Genomic DNA, 12578 nt, shown 5'->3' on the forward strand with positions numbered 1-12578 from the left:
TGATAAATGTGGCTGGATCTAGCTGCACTATAGTCATCAGGCTAGCTCAATCTATGCTGTTCTTTCAAGAAAGATCAGGACAGTTGCTGCTTGTTGTTTCCTGTGGCACGGAATCTGCAACGCTGCCATTGTAGTAGCTATCTAAATTTAGAGTTGAAAGAATGTGGAAGGTCACCAAAGAAATAGCTAGCAATTTGAAATGTGCTCCTAAGCCGCCTGCTGCCCCTTGCTTACAATATTATTTTTTTAACCACTAACAAGGGGCATTAGACATGAATTACCCCCAGGGAAGAATTTGGCCCATTACCACCAAGGTAGAAAGTTTAATTCAAGAGACTTGGCAGTGTGGTAAAGGCCTAATACAGAACAGAGCAATAATGGCCCAGGAAATTATAAATTGTACCTGCCTATACCCATGCATAAAAGATTCTAAGTGTTTTCTCTAGGACCCATCATTATAGCATTTATATGCTTTGCATGTAGCAGCCAAGGTACATTTGTGCAAATCTATCTTCATTTGTAAATTGCCAAGTGCTAGCTGATGCTGAGATGCAGGGTGGATGGAAAAAATGCCAACGGCAGAGAGAAGCCACAGGAGTTTCAGTTCACGTTCACTGCAAGAACTTCAAATAAGTCTCCCATTATTTCAGCACATTCGTTGGCTTTCATGGAGTGCATGAACAACCACACAAGCACTGAAGGGCTGAGGAGACTGCAGCTGAACAAACACTATCAGTCATAGAGCTAGTCTGGGGAAAACTCGAACGTTTTCACAGGTTCTGCTTTTCACTCTGACCATTTCTCTACATGCAGTCTCCTCTCAGCTATGAACCTTAACAGTGTCACAAGGCTCCTTCCGATGTGTTTTCTCAAGCTTCTAATTGCTAGGAAGCATTCAGAATCCCTAGAAATAGAAAAGGAGTACTTGTGGCACCTTAGAGACTAACAAATTTATTTGAGCATAAGCTTTCGTGAGCTACAGCTCACTTCATCAGATGCATTCAGTGGAAAATACAGTGGGGAGATTTATATACATAGAGAACATGGAACAATGGCTGTTACCATACACACTGTAATGACAGTGATCGCTTAAGGTGAGCTATTACCAGCAGGAGAGCCCGGGGGTGGGGGGGAACCTTTTGTAGTGAATAAAGACTGGGAGTGGATGGGTCATTACACAAAGTAAAACTATTTCCCCACCCCTACCCCCCCCTGTTCCTCAGATGTTCTTGTCAGCTGCTGGAAATGGCCCACATTGATTATCACTAAAAAAGGTTCCCTCCCCCACCCCCCGCTGGTAATAGCTCACCTTAAGTGATCACTCTCATGGATAAAATTGTGACCAGTGAGTTGCATGTTTACTGAACAGTGAAGAAGTTAGGGTGTGGGGGTAACTCCCCACTAAGCTCATTTTCTCAGTTCTTTTTCTCCTTAGAGCATGCAGTGCCTATTGTGTCAAAAGTCTGGCAGGGGTTTTTTTTTTATTCTGAATGTAGCCCACAATAGCGTGAGCTATTTCCTGAACAAATTAATTCTTAGTCACTGTGATCAAAGCTAATTTCCTCAACATGACAGAACTGAAGCACTTTGTGCCTGGAGCACAGTCACGGACCTAGCCAATACGCTTCTTATTTTGCTACATTTTGAAATCTTACTTAGGTCCAATGGAAGGTTTTTGCAAGAGGTGTTATCCATACTCGGACCACTTACCCAGCTTCTGATAAGCATATCAATGAGCTTTATTACCCAGTTTTTTTCCATCCACACATGCCTGGTCCTTTTTATTCCATGTTATAAATGGTTACTATGGGGAGGGGGGTGATAACATGCTGAAGTCACTGGACAGTGATCTCTGTCACATGACAGCAACATACCCTTTTGAAATGCCAATTTGTGCTATATTACTGGGGCCAAGAGAACTTGGTACAGGGAGCAGGAGGGAATGCAGGCTCTCAGTCACTCTGAGGGAAACAGATAGGATCCCAAGACTCTACTCCAGAGAAGATTGAGTGCCAGCCTCTCCCACTAGGCCTCCCCCCACCAGATACAAGGGGTTGCCCAAGACCACCAGAGGCTCATTCTACCTGGAAAAGAGACCTGTCAGTTCCCGACACAAGAACCTCCCATTGGTGCACCAACCCCACTAACCAGCGACAGCCTGTGGGGAGACTCTGGGCTGACCCTTTTTATTTCTTGACTCAGCATGCAGGATTTGGATTATTTTAGGGGAGGGAGTGTTTATTACTCTTTGATGGGTTAATTATTCAGTTCTTTGTTAACCTTGATTTTCTAGGGCTGGACAAAATGAAAAATTGACACTTCTTTTCAATTGGTAAATGGGGGGGGAGGGTTGGCTAAAAACTGTTAAGTTTTCAGCTCCAAACCGCTGACATGTTTTTCTAAGAGTTTTGACAAAAACAAATGTTCTTTTTGTTTTCATCAAAAATGCTCTGGGGAGAAAGAAAACATTTTTCCGAACAGCTCCAGTCAGTTCCAGATTTTCTCCCTGGTTCCTGCCCTTGCCCTTTCTTTTCTTTGAATCCCATCTCTTTCTAGAATAAACTGTTCATTTCTCCTTACAATCTGCTGGTCCTTGATTCCATGTAAATATAGGTCTTAATGTCCTTGTGGGCTATATATGAATTTATTCACCCAGCCACTACGTAGCAGCTCAGGCACACTAAGAATCGGCAACTAGCAAACTCCAAGGGCTGCGCCTGTCATCAGCCCAAGGAGTACAGGGAACACCCGTTGATCCTAAAGTGGGACACAGAGCCAGCCGCCTTCGGAGGCCAGAATAAGTGAATTCTAACACTTGGGCCAAAGGTACTCTGGGTCAGCTAGATTATGGTACAGCTGCATTCAGAGGAACCAACCATGACTGGGACTGCATTGTGCTTGTTACTATACTAACACTCAAGGAGAAACACTCCCTGCTTACAATCAAAAAAGGCAAGGATCACACCAAGGGGGAAAAGTGGGCTACCTCATACAAGCAGAGTGCTCAGGATAACAAGCACGTGTCTTTTGAGGGAGGCAACAAGACAAGCAGCGTACAAAGGGCAAGAGAGAGGCAAACAACCACAACATGGCATTTTTATGATCACTAGTTATATAAAGTCAGGTTCTATCCATTAGCTACTTTCCTGAAAGTAATTTGCTTGTTCAAAGACAAAATGCAAACAAGATGCAGATGTAACATCCAGACTCCCCCTCGCCAAGGTACTGGAATTCAGCAGTGTTGCTGAGGCAAAAGGGCCATCTTTTCTCATTTTCAAGCTCCTGTCCCCCATTTGCTCATATCAGCATACTAACTGATGGTGGTCCTGGAAGGTGACAGCCACATTGTCTGTTGAGAACAGCGTGTTTGATATACAGAAAATACAAGATGGTTCCTGCACTAAAGAGCTTTTGGGGATAGATGGGGTAGGGACTGGGCCAGGGAATCTCCTTTTGGGCCGATCCTCTCGTTTGCCCCCCTCCCCTTCCTGCAGTATATTCTAGCCAGCAGACTGAAGTAGCTTCTGTGGAAGGTTCCACAGCTGCTCCATGACCTGGTATTGTCGTGTTCGGTACGTATAAGGTGTGCGTATGGATTGTAGATACACTCTAAAAATACTAGTCGAAGAGGAGTTTGGGAGCCTGTAAAGCTAGAAACCCAGCACAGAGGGAAGCACGAGTCTTTCAGTGCTGTAGCTCTGCTGGAAATTTTTCCTCATGGCTGCATCATATTGATTTTACCAGTTGTCTTAATGGATCAGATTGTGGCCCCCTTGACGCACATGCAGAGGGGTCCTGCCCACAGTGATCACTCCTTTGCACATGGAAGTGGAGAATCAGCTGCCTCTGTGGCACCATCCTCTCTGTGAGGTTGCTGTGCTGAGGAAGGGAACAAAGATGTGCGGACCAGGAAAGGGGAGGAGGTGTGCTCGGGTAGGGCTCTGGAGAAACTTGTCCCCTGTCAACCCCAAGGCTATAAAAAGTAGCACTGGCTCAGGTTCTGTGGAGCCTTCTTTACCATGTAGCCTCCCTCCACAAGGGCTGCTACTGGTGAGGGAGAGGGGAGAGTCTCTGGCTGCGTGACTCCATTAGAGCTGCCCTCCCGGGGAGCCACAAGGAACTGGAATTATTGTGGGGGTACTGGGCTTTCATGCTGAGATGGTCCTGGTCTCCTGTGGGATCTGTCAGGTTAGGGTAGGCTCCAAAACCACCTTCCACAGATCACAAGCAAGTCATTCAAAAGACTCTCTGTACCCCTCGGGTGGTCTAGAGTTCACTTCATTGCCCTTCTCCTGTGCCTAAGAAAACCCAACTCCCATAGAAAAGTAGCTGGAGACCCAGAATTCAGTCTCCAAGGATTTTCAGCAAGGATTGCACAGGGCCAACCTCCCCACATTCAAGTCCCAAAAGGACTGAAAGAAATGAATTTAATGAAATAACTTTATAAAATCTTATGATAAATGTAAATCATTTTTACAACTTAACCTGGCTATTTTATGATCCACAGACATTCTCTTCACAGTTCTGCATAAACATAAAGAAAGAAAACAAATCAAATCTGAACAGTTCAGTCCCCACAGAACAACAGTGAGAAGAAACTCAGAGTCCCCAAAAGTTTAGGTTGAGTTCACCTGATTCCATCTTTGATCACCAAATCTATACAATCTTCTGAGTCAAAAACAACATCGTCCCTCCACTTGCTTGTATTAATCTTCAGCTGGAATCCATGCAGACTCTTCCTGTTCCTCCGATGAGATCACTCCTAGCCAGCCAGCTGATTAACCAACCGCTCAGTAAACTGTATAGATTTTATGAAATTCCTGTTACAAGAAAATACAAAACTGAGACTAGCAGAACAGAAATGACACTTTCCCCATTATCACCATTTTAAAGTTGGTGAATCTCCCTAGTTGACACAATTTAACTAAAACAGTTTGGCTAAAAGTATGCAATTGAAACAGAAGACATTATTTTTCCCTCCCAATTTCCCCTGTCTCTAGTGAACATTGCCCATGCTTCCCTGTTGGAGGGTTAATATCCCTAACCTGCTGCAAGATGCATCAGAGTTAGGGACACCAGCCAGCTTTCTGCTCCTGGCTCAGCTTCTCCCAGCTCACACAGGGCACATGGCCCTCTGCAAAGCAGCTGCCCGGACTGCTTGCCCTCCTGGAGCCTGACCCCAGCAACAGGGCACCTATTGGAGCAGACCCAAAACGACCACACCCAATTCCAGAAGCTTCTGGAGTGTTAAATCTGCCTAGTAACAATGACCCAGACACAATGAACTCCTATCCCTCCCCCATGGGTCTCTTAAAGAGAGATCTCCCGATTAGGCACCTGGGTTACATCTCCCTGCAGAAATGCCTCACAGACTTTCTCCCCCGAGCTCCCTTTTCATCCAGGAGCAGACAATTTGGGCAGAGACTAGGAGTCTAACACTTCCTGTCATTTAGAACCGGTTGTTTTCCTGCCACCACGTCGGGAAGCGGAGGCCCTGCTTATTGGCTGACAAACAGGGAGTTCATTCCCACACGCCACTCGCACGGCTGCACAGGGTGCAGCAATGAGGCAGGGGCTGAGGGCTCAAGGCCCAGGCAGGCCCCCGGCAGGTGTACAGGACGCTACCATGACAGCTAGCTGAGTGCTGGGGGAGAGAACGCAGCGCTAGTTGTTACCAGGCTGGACGCCGCCTCAAGGTGAGGTTCTTGAGTTTGGTTGGGTTTCTCTTGTAACCACTATTCTCTACAACCCTCCAGTGGAAACCCTGAGGAAGGAGCCTGCTGGACGGACCCTTTTCACTCTTGAACCAGTTAGTCCTCCTCAGTCACCCCAGCTTAGTGCCCTGTTTGACAGAGCTGTTGCTGAACACACAGGGAGGTACTGGATTACTTTCTAACAATGGTGTCCTTCAAGAGGTCCCTTCCAACCCTACGATTCTATGATTCTATGAATCAGGGGAAGAGTAACCCTACTGGCCACCTCTAGTACAGCCCTTGGTATCAGAGCAGTTTGCTCTTGGATTCGAGGGGTAGTTTCTGCTTCTTTGTCAGGAGTGAAAAGCTTTCACGAGCAAATTCCATCCTTACATCAGGTTTCATATTTGAAAGCAGACCCATTTGCACTGTGCACAAAAGGGTTGTGATTTGTGAAAGTGCTGCAGTGCCAAGGAATTGCTAGAAAGGGAGAAGGGAAGATGTAAATTAGCCTTGTTTGTCACATTCTGCACATCTTAAGAGCTTTAACACTAAATAAAAATGAAAAGCAATTGCACTTGAAGTGTACCATATGGTGTGTCATTAACTGTACTAGTATTAGTCACTTTAATATGCCTGCCCTGAAGTTTGCTTTTTCTGAAATGCAAATTTTGCATTGACTCCAGTAAGAACCCATTCCTTTGCCTTTGGCTTCTCCTTTTGGCTTTTAATTGAAAAACATTACTCTTTATTACTTGTTGCACCTCGATGTTCCTTTCCAGATTGGGGTGTCCATCCCCTCCATGTTGTAGGCACTGTACAAACACCTAGCAAATGACAATATCTGCCCCAAAGGGCTTAAAATCTAAGTGTAGTAATTATATGGCTGGAACAGTCAATTCAGTAATTAATAACAGCATTGTCAAAGAAAGACAGAAAGCCTTGCTGGCACAGGAATATAGTGTTTGCCAGTTATAATATATAATTGGCCATACTGTCACCCATGCAGAAAATCTATCATGAATATGGTACATGTTTAAAGAAAACGAGAGAATATTTTTAGCATAAAACAATGTCTCTATCTTAAATCTTTGGTGGTACTTCATTATCTTCTCTTGATGTATTCTAAAGTTCAGCAGAAGTTTTCTTCTCCTTAACCCTTCCCCTCTTGCAATTTTATGACTTGATTTGATTTCTGCTCCCACCATGTAAACTGTGATTTACAAGAGTATCAGTAATGGACCTTTTTTGGTGAACAGCAACAAGAGATGTGAAGGCATGAATAGCAGCAGCCTGACACAAATCAGTGAGTTGAAACCCTGCATTGAAACATTCATTTGTTATCCTGACTTCAGTAAACCACAAACATAATCAGGATCACTGGTTACTATGGAGGTTAGTTTTTTTGTTAAAGTAAACAAACACAAGTAGTAATCAGCACAGTGGCACCATGCCCTATTGTTACAGGGTATTTATACACGCTAAAAAATGTGTAATTCCAGCTATTATCAAGGATGTTGGTAAAATGTTAAGTGAAGAACTCTTGAGTGCAAACAAGTATGGTACAAACCTCTCAGTCTGACCCAGTGCTGGTAAGAAATGGTTGTGGAAGATGGAGGAGCATATGGGTTCAAATATACACACCAGGTCTCCCTCCCGGCTTCAAAATTCCTACATCCAGAACTACCACTGCAGCAGCCTGTAGGGTTTGGTTGCAAGCAGAGATAGTTTTAGAGCATTACAATTCTGACTGAACTGCAAGCTTGCTATCACAGGCTATCCATATCGCTTTGTGTTATGAAGTGTTACAACACAGTAGTCATGGCAAGCTGTAACTGATCAGCCCTTCAGAGGCAGCGTGCGTTGCTTAGGTAAAGATGTGTTAAAGCCAGGTGTTGGCACGTGTCTGTTGTTGAATCTGTGAGCCTGAACTCTCATAGTCACTCCATTAACACCTACCTTCCTTTCCCTGCTTCCATGGATCTTGTAAACAGTTATCATTATACAACATTTTGTATTTAAAAAATTAGAAATCATGGTCATAGAAGGTGGAAACAGGCTATGTTGCATATACTGCAAATAGGCGCAGCCAAGTTTAGTGTTGATGAACACTAGTGGTTTTTAAGATTATTATAATATTCCGCTATCACCCAAAAGCCTTAGCTGGGACTCGGGTTTCATTGTACCGGCTTCTGTATAAACACACAAAAGACAGTCTCTGCCTTGGAAGGTTTACAGTCTAAAAAGACACAACAGCAGCAAGGCTGGGGACAGGTTTATGATGCAAAGGCAAATAAATATGGTGATGAGTGTTTGTTAGTGGTTACTGGGTGGTTTTTTGTTTGTTTTTAAACAAACAAAACCAATTCTGTGGTTTTCAGAATATGGCAGATGAGAGACTGTTTCATCCCAATTTCTCCATTGTATTTCTCAGTCCTATAGTCTCCCCTCCACCTCCTCAAAGCAGTATCAGCCCTCACACTTGATTAGGGATCTCCACCCAGAGAACTTGCAGAGCAGAATGTTTTCTGTTAACAGGACACTTTAGCACAATACAATTCCAGATTTCTTGGGACAGATCCTTGGCTTGTGTAAGTCAGCATAATTTTATTGACCTCAGTGGACAGACAGCAATTTATACTAGCCAAGGATTTGGTTCCTTATATCTCACCAGGAAACAGCTATTTTGTCTCCTCGCCTGGCTGATGGAGGTGATTATTGCTAGCCTCGATGTGGCAGCACAGCCCATCAAATCAATACAACACAATAGCTGTCCAGAAGCTATTCCCAAAAAACAGCCATGGATGGGATCTCAGAACTTTCCTTTTAAAACAAGAGTGTTTCTTTAAGGAGTTGTTAAGATGTGCTTATTTTCGAAAGATTGCTAGCTAATAGATGAAGCTAACATAGCATTTTGCACAGCAGTGGTGCTGCTGCAGCTGCAATTCAGGTAACCGTGAATTGGCCAGTCGGGATATTCACTTCCTGTCCCATGAGGCTGGAAAAAGAAGCCTAAAGATAGGAAACTAATTCAATCTGCTTACTCCACTTCTTCCCATTGTACCACAGACCAGCAATGAGATTTACTAATGTGTCACACTGAAAAACACTACAGTCATAACAATAGCCCTGGAGTTGGTGGACACTGACCTCTCTCTCATGTGACAAGGGTGTAACCTCTGCAACTCTAACCATGAAGTTAGGAACTAGGATCTGGCGCTTTCCAAGCCTGCAGTCCTTAGTATGATATCTGTATTGGATATACAACCTCTAACTCTCCCTTTGTTCTAAAAGGTACAGGACGCTGGCAAGGGTTTTGCCTTGTGGAGACGGAAGGCTGTACTGAAAGTACGTCAGAGGGTGTCTGTGTGAAAAACTACTTACGCTTCTGCTATGTGCTAGTTTCCACAGATTCGGGCAGTTAGGTTAAGCCGTAGTTGCTAACTACCCTAAATCACTCAGAAAAACCCAAGTGTGACTGACTGAGACATTGTCCGTTTCTTAGAACTCAGCACCTAGTTTCAAGGAAAGTCTAAAAGAGTAGCAAACCACAACAAACAGCACAGCCTCAGTCATCAACTGAAGAGATAGTGTGACAGTGTCGGATGATAAGTTAGTGACCTTGGATCCACTTCTACTGTGAATGTTCAATTGGCTGACCAAAGAGGTAAAGTAACATTCCTATCCTGAGCCAGATGTGCAGCTGGAGTAAATCTGCATAGCTCCTTTGAGTTCACTGGAGGAATGCTGATTTACACCAGCTGAGGAGCTGGCTCCCATCTCAATCCCTCTCCTCTACTTTCTGTTTCCAGTGTGGGTTAGGCTTATTGTTAAGAATATTGATACTGATTAAAGGTCGGCTCCTGCTGCTATTGAAGGTAATTTGAGTTTTACAACTGACTGGCTTCTGGATGTTGTTGTTCAGTACCACGTGTGACCAGAGGTCCATATCCCAGGCAGGAGGCAATAAAGAGTTCAAAAATTCTTTGAGTGATGAGCTCTATTTTCCACTCTCTTCTGCTGAAGCCAGCTTTCCCTTTTACAGGCCTCATCTGCAGCAGTGAAAGGAGCATGAGTACCCACAATAGAGCCTTTGGAAAGCTAAGTGTACCAAATCCCATTAATAAATATCCTGTCCTGAAAGGGCACTCAACCCCCACCAGCTCTGCCCTGCAGTATGAAACTGACTAAAAACAGAATACAGCTGTACTCACCAAAGTAGTGTGATCTGCATCAACATTAAGAAAGGATTTGTGGCTCAAAAAGGGAGGCTTAGAGCAAGGTTTTTTAAAAAATGGGTTTTGATCAATAAACAAGGGCTTAATCAGGAAACTGAACCTCTACTTAAAATGTTGGTATGCAGCCATGGTTATAGCACTATAGTTGATACTGTGTTCAGGGTTCTATTGGAGGCCTTATTTTAGATACCTCCACACTCTCACACTCTACCTTTGGGTCTGAACCAGTGAATTCTCTGTGTGTAATATAGGTTAGAAGTGATTTTTTTCCCCAGAAAGTTTAGTAACTCTAGGACACCATTTTCACATTTAAAAAAAAAAAGTATTATTTAAAACTTTGATGCATTGTCTTGTGATTTTATGGCCTCTCAGCTAAAAATTAAGGTAAATCCATCCAAAGTGTTAAAGGTGTGAGAAAAGAGAAATTGATCCCTGCACACTACAAAAAACAGAGTATCAAGTAATATTTTAAAGGACTTACTCGAATCTAGCCACATTAAAATAGACTTACAAACTTCTCATATAGTGAATTTAAATGCACATGGCTGAGAATTGCATTAATTATGTCAGGGATTAATGAGGAGGCTGTTTATGAAGTAACAGTTTTATTACCTGTTTGTTAGGAGTAATTCATTCTTCCAATGAGCCTGAAAATAAGAAAAATATTAGTCTGCCTCCAGATGCTTATTTCTCTCCATTCAATAAATTTTTAGGACAGGAGATAAGGGAAGGAGCAAACATTAACTCATGATTACCAAAGTAGCTGTAAAACTGTCATAAATTTTCTGGCAATACTTAGATCCAAGCAGAAAATTCAGCAGGGACCTGTGTCTGGTGAAGTTAACAGCAAAGCTGTTAAATGTTTCCTTAGCTGAGATACTAGTGTTTGTAAATGTCAACATTTTTTTCTTATGGCAATTCACTGTAGTTTTATCATGCAAAAATTGAACAAATACAGTATTGCAAGTTACTATATTTAAGGGTTTAAATTCTCATATGTTGACAAGTTTTAAATTCCCTCCCTGTTCCTTCCTCCCTGCCACCCTCCCTAACCTTTGTCATCTTTCTCCTCCATGTCACTTCTCTTCCTGACCCACAAACTACTGTTAGCTAACTGGCAATAGTGGATTTCAGAAGAGAAGCTGCTGCTCCCACCTCACTCAGAGTGTTGGGTTGCAGGGATTCAAACAACAAACAGCAAGAGTAGGAGCTCACTGTCCTTTGATGGATACTGCTACCAGACAGGTTTGCAAACTGAGGAAGGTCAAGTGGTTAGGATGCCGGCCTGGGACGTGGGAAGCACAGATTCAATTCATTGGTCTGCCACAGACTTCCTGTGTGACCTTGGCCAAGTCATTTTAGGGCCAAATTTTTAAAGGTATTTTGTTACCTAAAGATGCAGAGGGACACTTAGTGGGATTTTTAAATTTGCCTAAGTAGGATCAATGGGAGTTAGTTGCCTAATTTGCTTAGGTGCTTTTGAAAACCCCACAAGGCACCTATCCGCATTTTTAGGTGACTACTTCTGTATCTCAGCTCCCCATCTATAAAATGAGGATTATAGCACTTCTGTACTACACCAGGGTGTTGTGAGGATAAATACATTAAAAATGACAAGGTGCTCAGGTACTATGGCAATGGAAGCCATACAAATTGCTTATTAAGGGTATGTCTATACTACCCACCGGATCGGTAGGCAGTGATCGATCAAGCAGGGGTCAATTTATCGCGTCTAGTCTAGACGTGATAAATCGACCCCCTGCCCCTGAGTGCTCTCCCGTCGACTCCAGTACTCCACCAGGGCGAGAGGCGCAGGCAGAGTTGACGGGAGAGCGTCAGCAGTCGACTCACCGCAGTGAAGACATCGCAGTGAGTAGATCTAAGTACATTATTCACGTAACTGAAGTTGCGTAACTTAGATTGATCTCCCCATCCCCCTTTTTTCATTATTTTTTTAAAGAAAAAATAATGCATTTCTAATGTTTATCTAGTCTTAAAAGGAATGTTGGCAGATACGAGTTAAGATGACTGGGAAACTGAAGGAATATTCCATAGGTTATAAGGAACTAGTTTTCAAAAGTTCACTACTCCCACTCTGTCAATTTAATACAATCTGTTTTATAGGGCACACCAAAACTACATTCTGGCAGATACATAGCAATCCTGAGCTTGCATTATATCTATCTATCTATCTATCTTTGGAGTGTCTTATACTTTGGCCCGTCACTGTCCTATCTGAGTGTCTTCCACGTAAAAAGGATTAGCAATAGCAAAGTCCCTAGTGAAATTCATGGAGTCTCTGGCATTGGAAAAGTCAGATGGCTTTTTTTGTTTGTTTGATAGCGTCAGATCTCTTACAATGAGTTGCAAGAAAAAAAAATTTTTGCGGCGGAAGGGGGTTGTCCAGGTTCCTTCCCCACTCTGAGCTCTAGGGTACAGATGTGGAGACCTGCATGAAAAACCCCTAAGCTTATTTTTACCAGCTTAGGTTAAAACTTCCCCAAGGTACAAACTATTTTACCTTTTGTCCCTGGACTTTTTTGCTGCCACCACCAAGTTTCTAACAAATATAACAGGGAAAGAGCCCACTTGGAAGCGTCTATCCCCCCAAGCACTACACCCCCTTTCCTGGGGAAGGCTTGATAAA

The sequence above is a fragment of the Lepidochelys olivacea genome (assembly GCF_965140295.1).
Source record: "Lepidochelys olivacea isolate rLepOli2 genome assembly, chromosome: 2".
In the NCBI taxonomy this organism is placed as follows: Eukaryota; Metazoa; Chordata; order Testudines; family Cheloniidae; genus Lepidochelys; species Lepidochelys olivacea.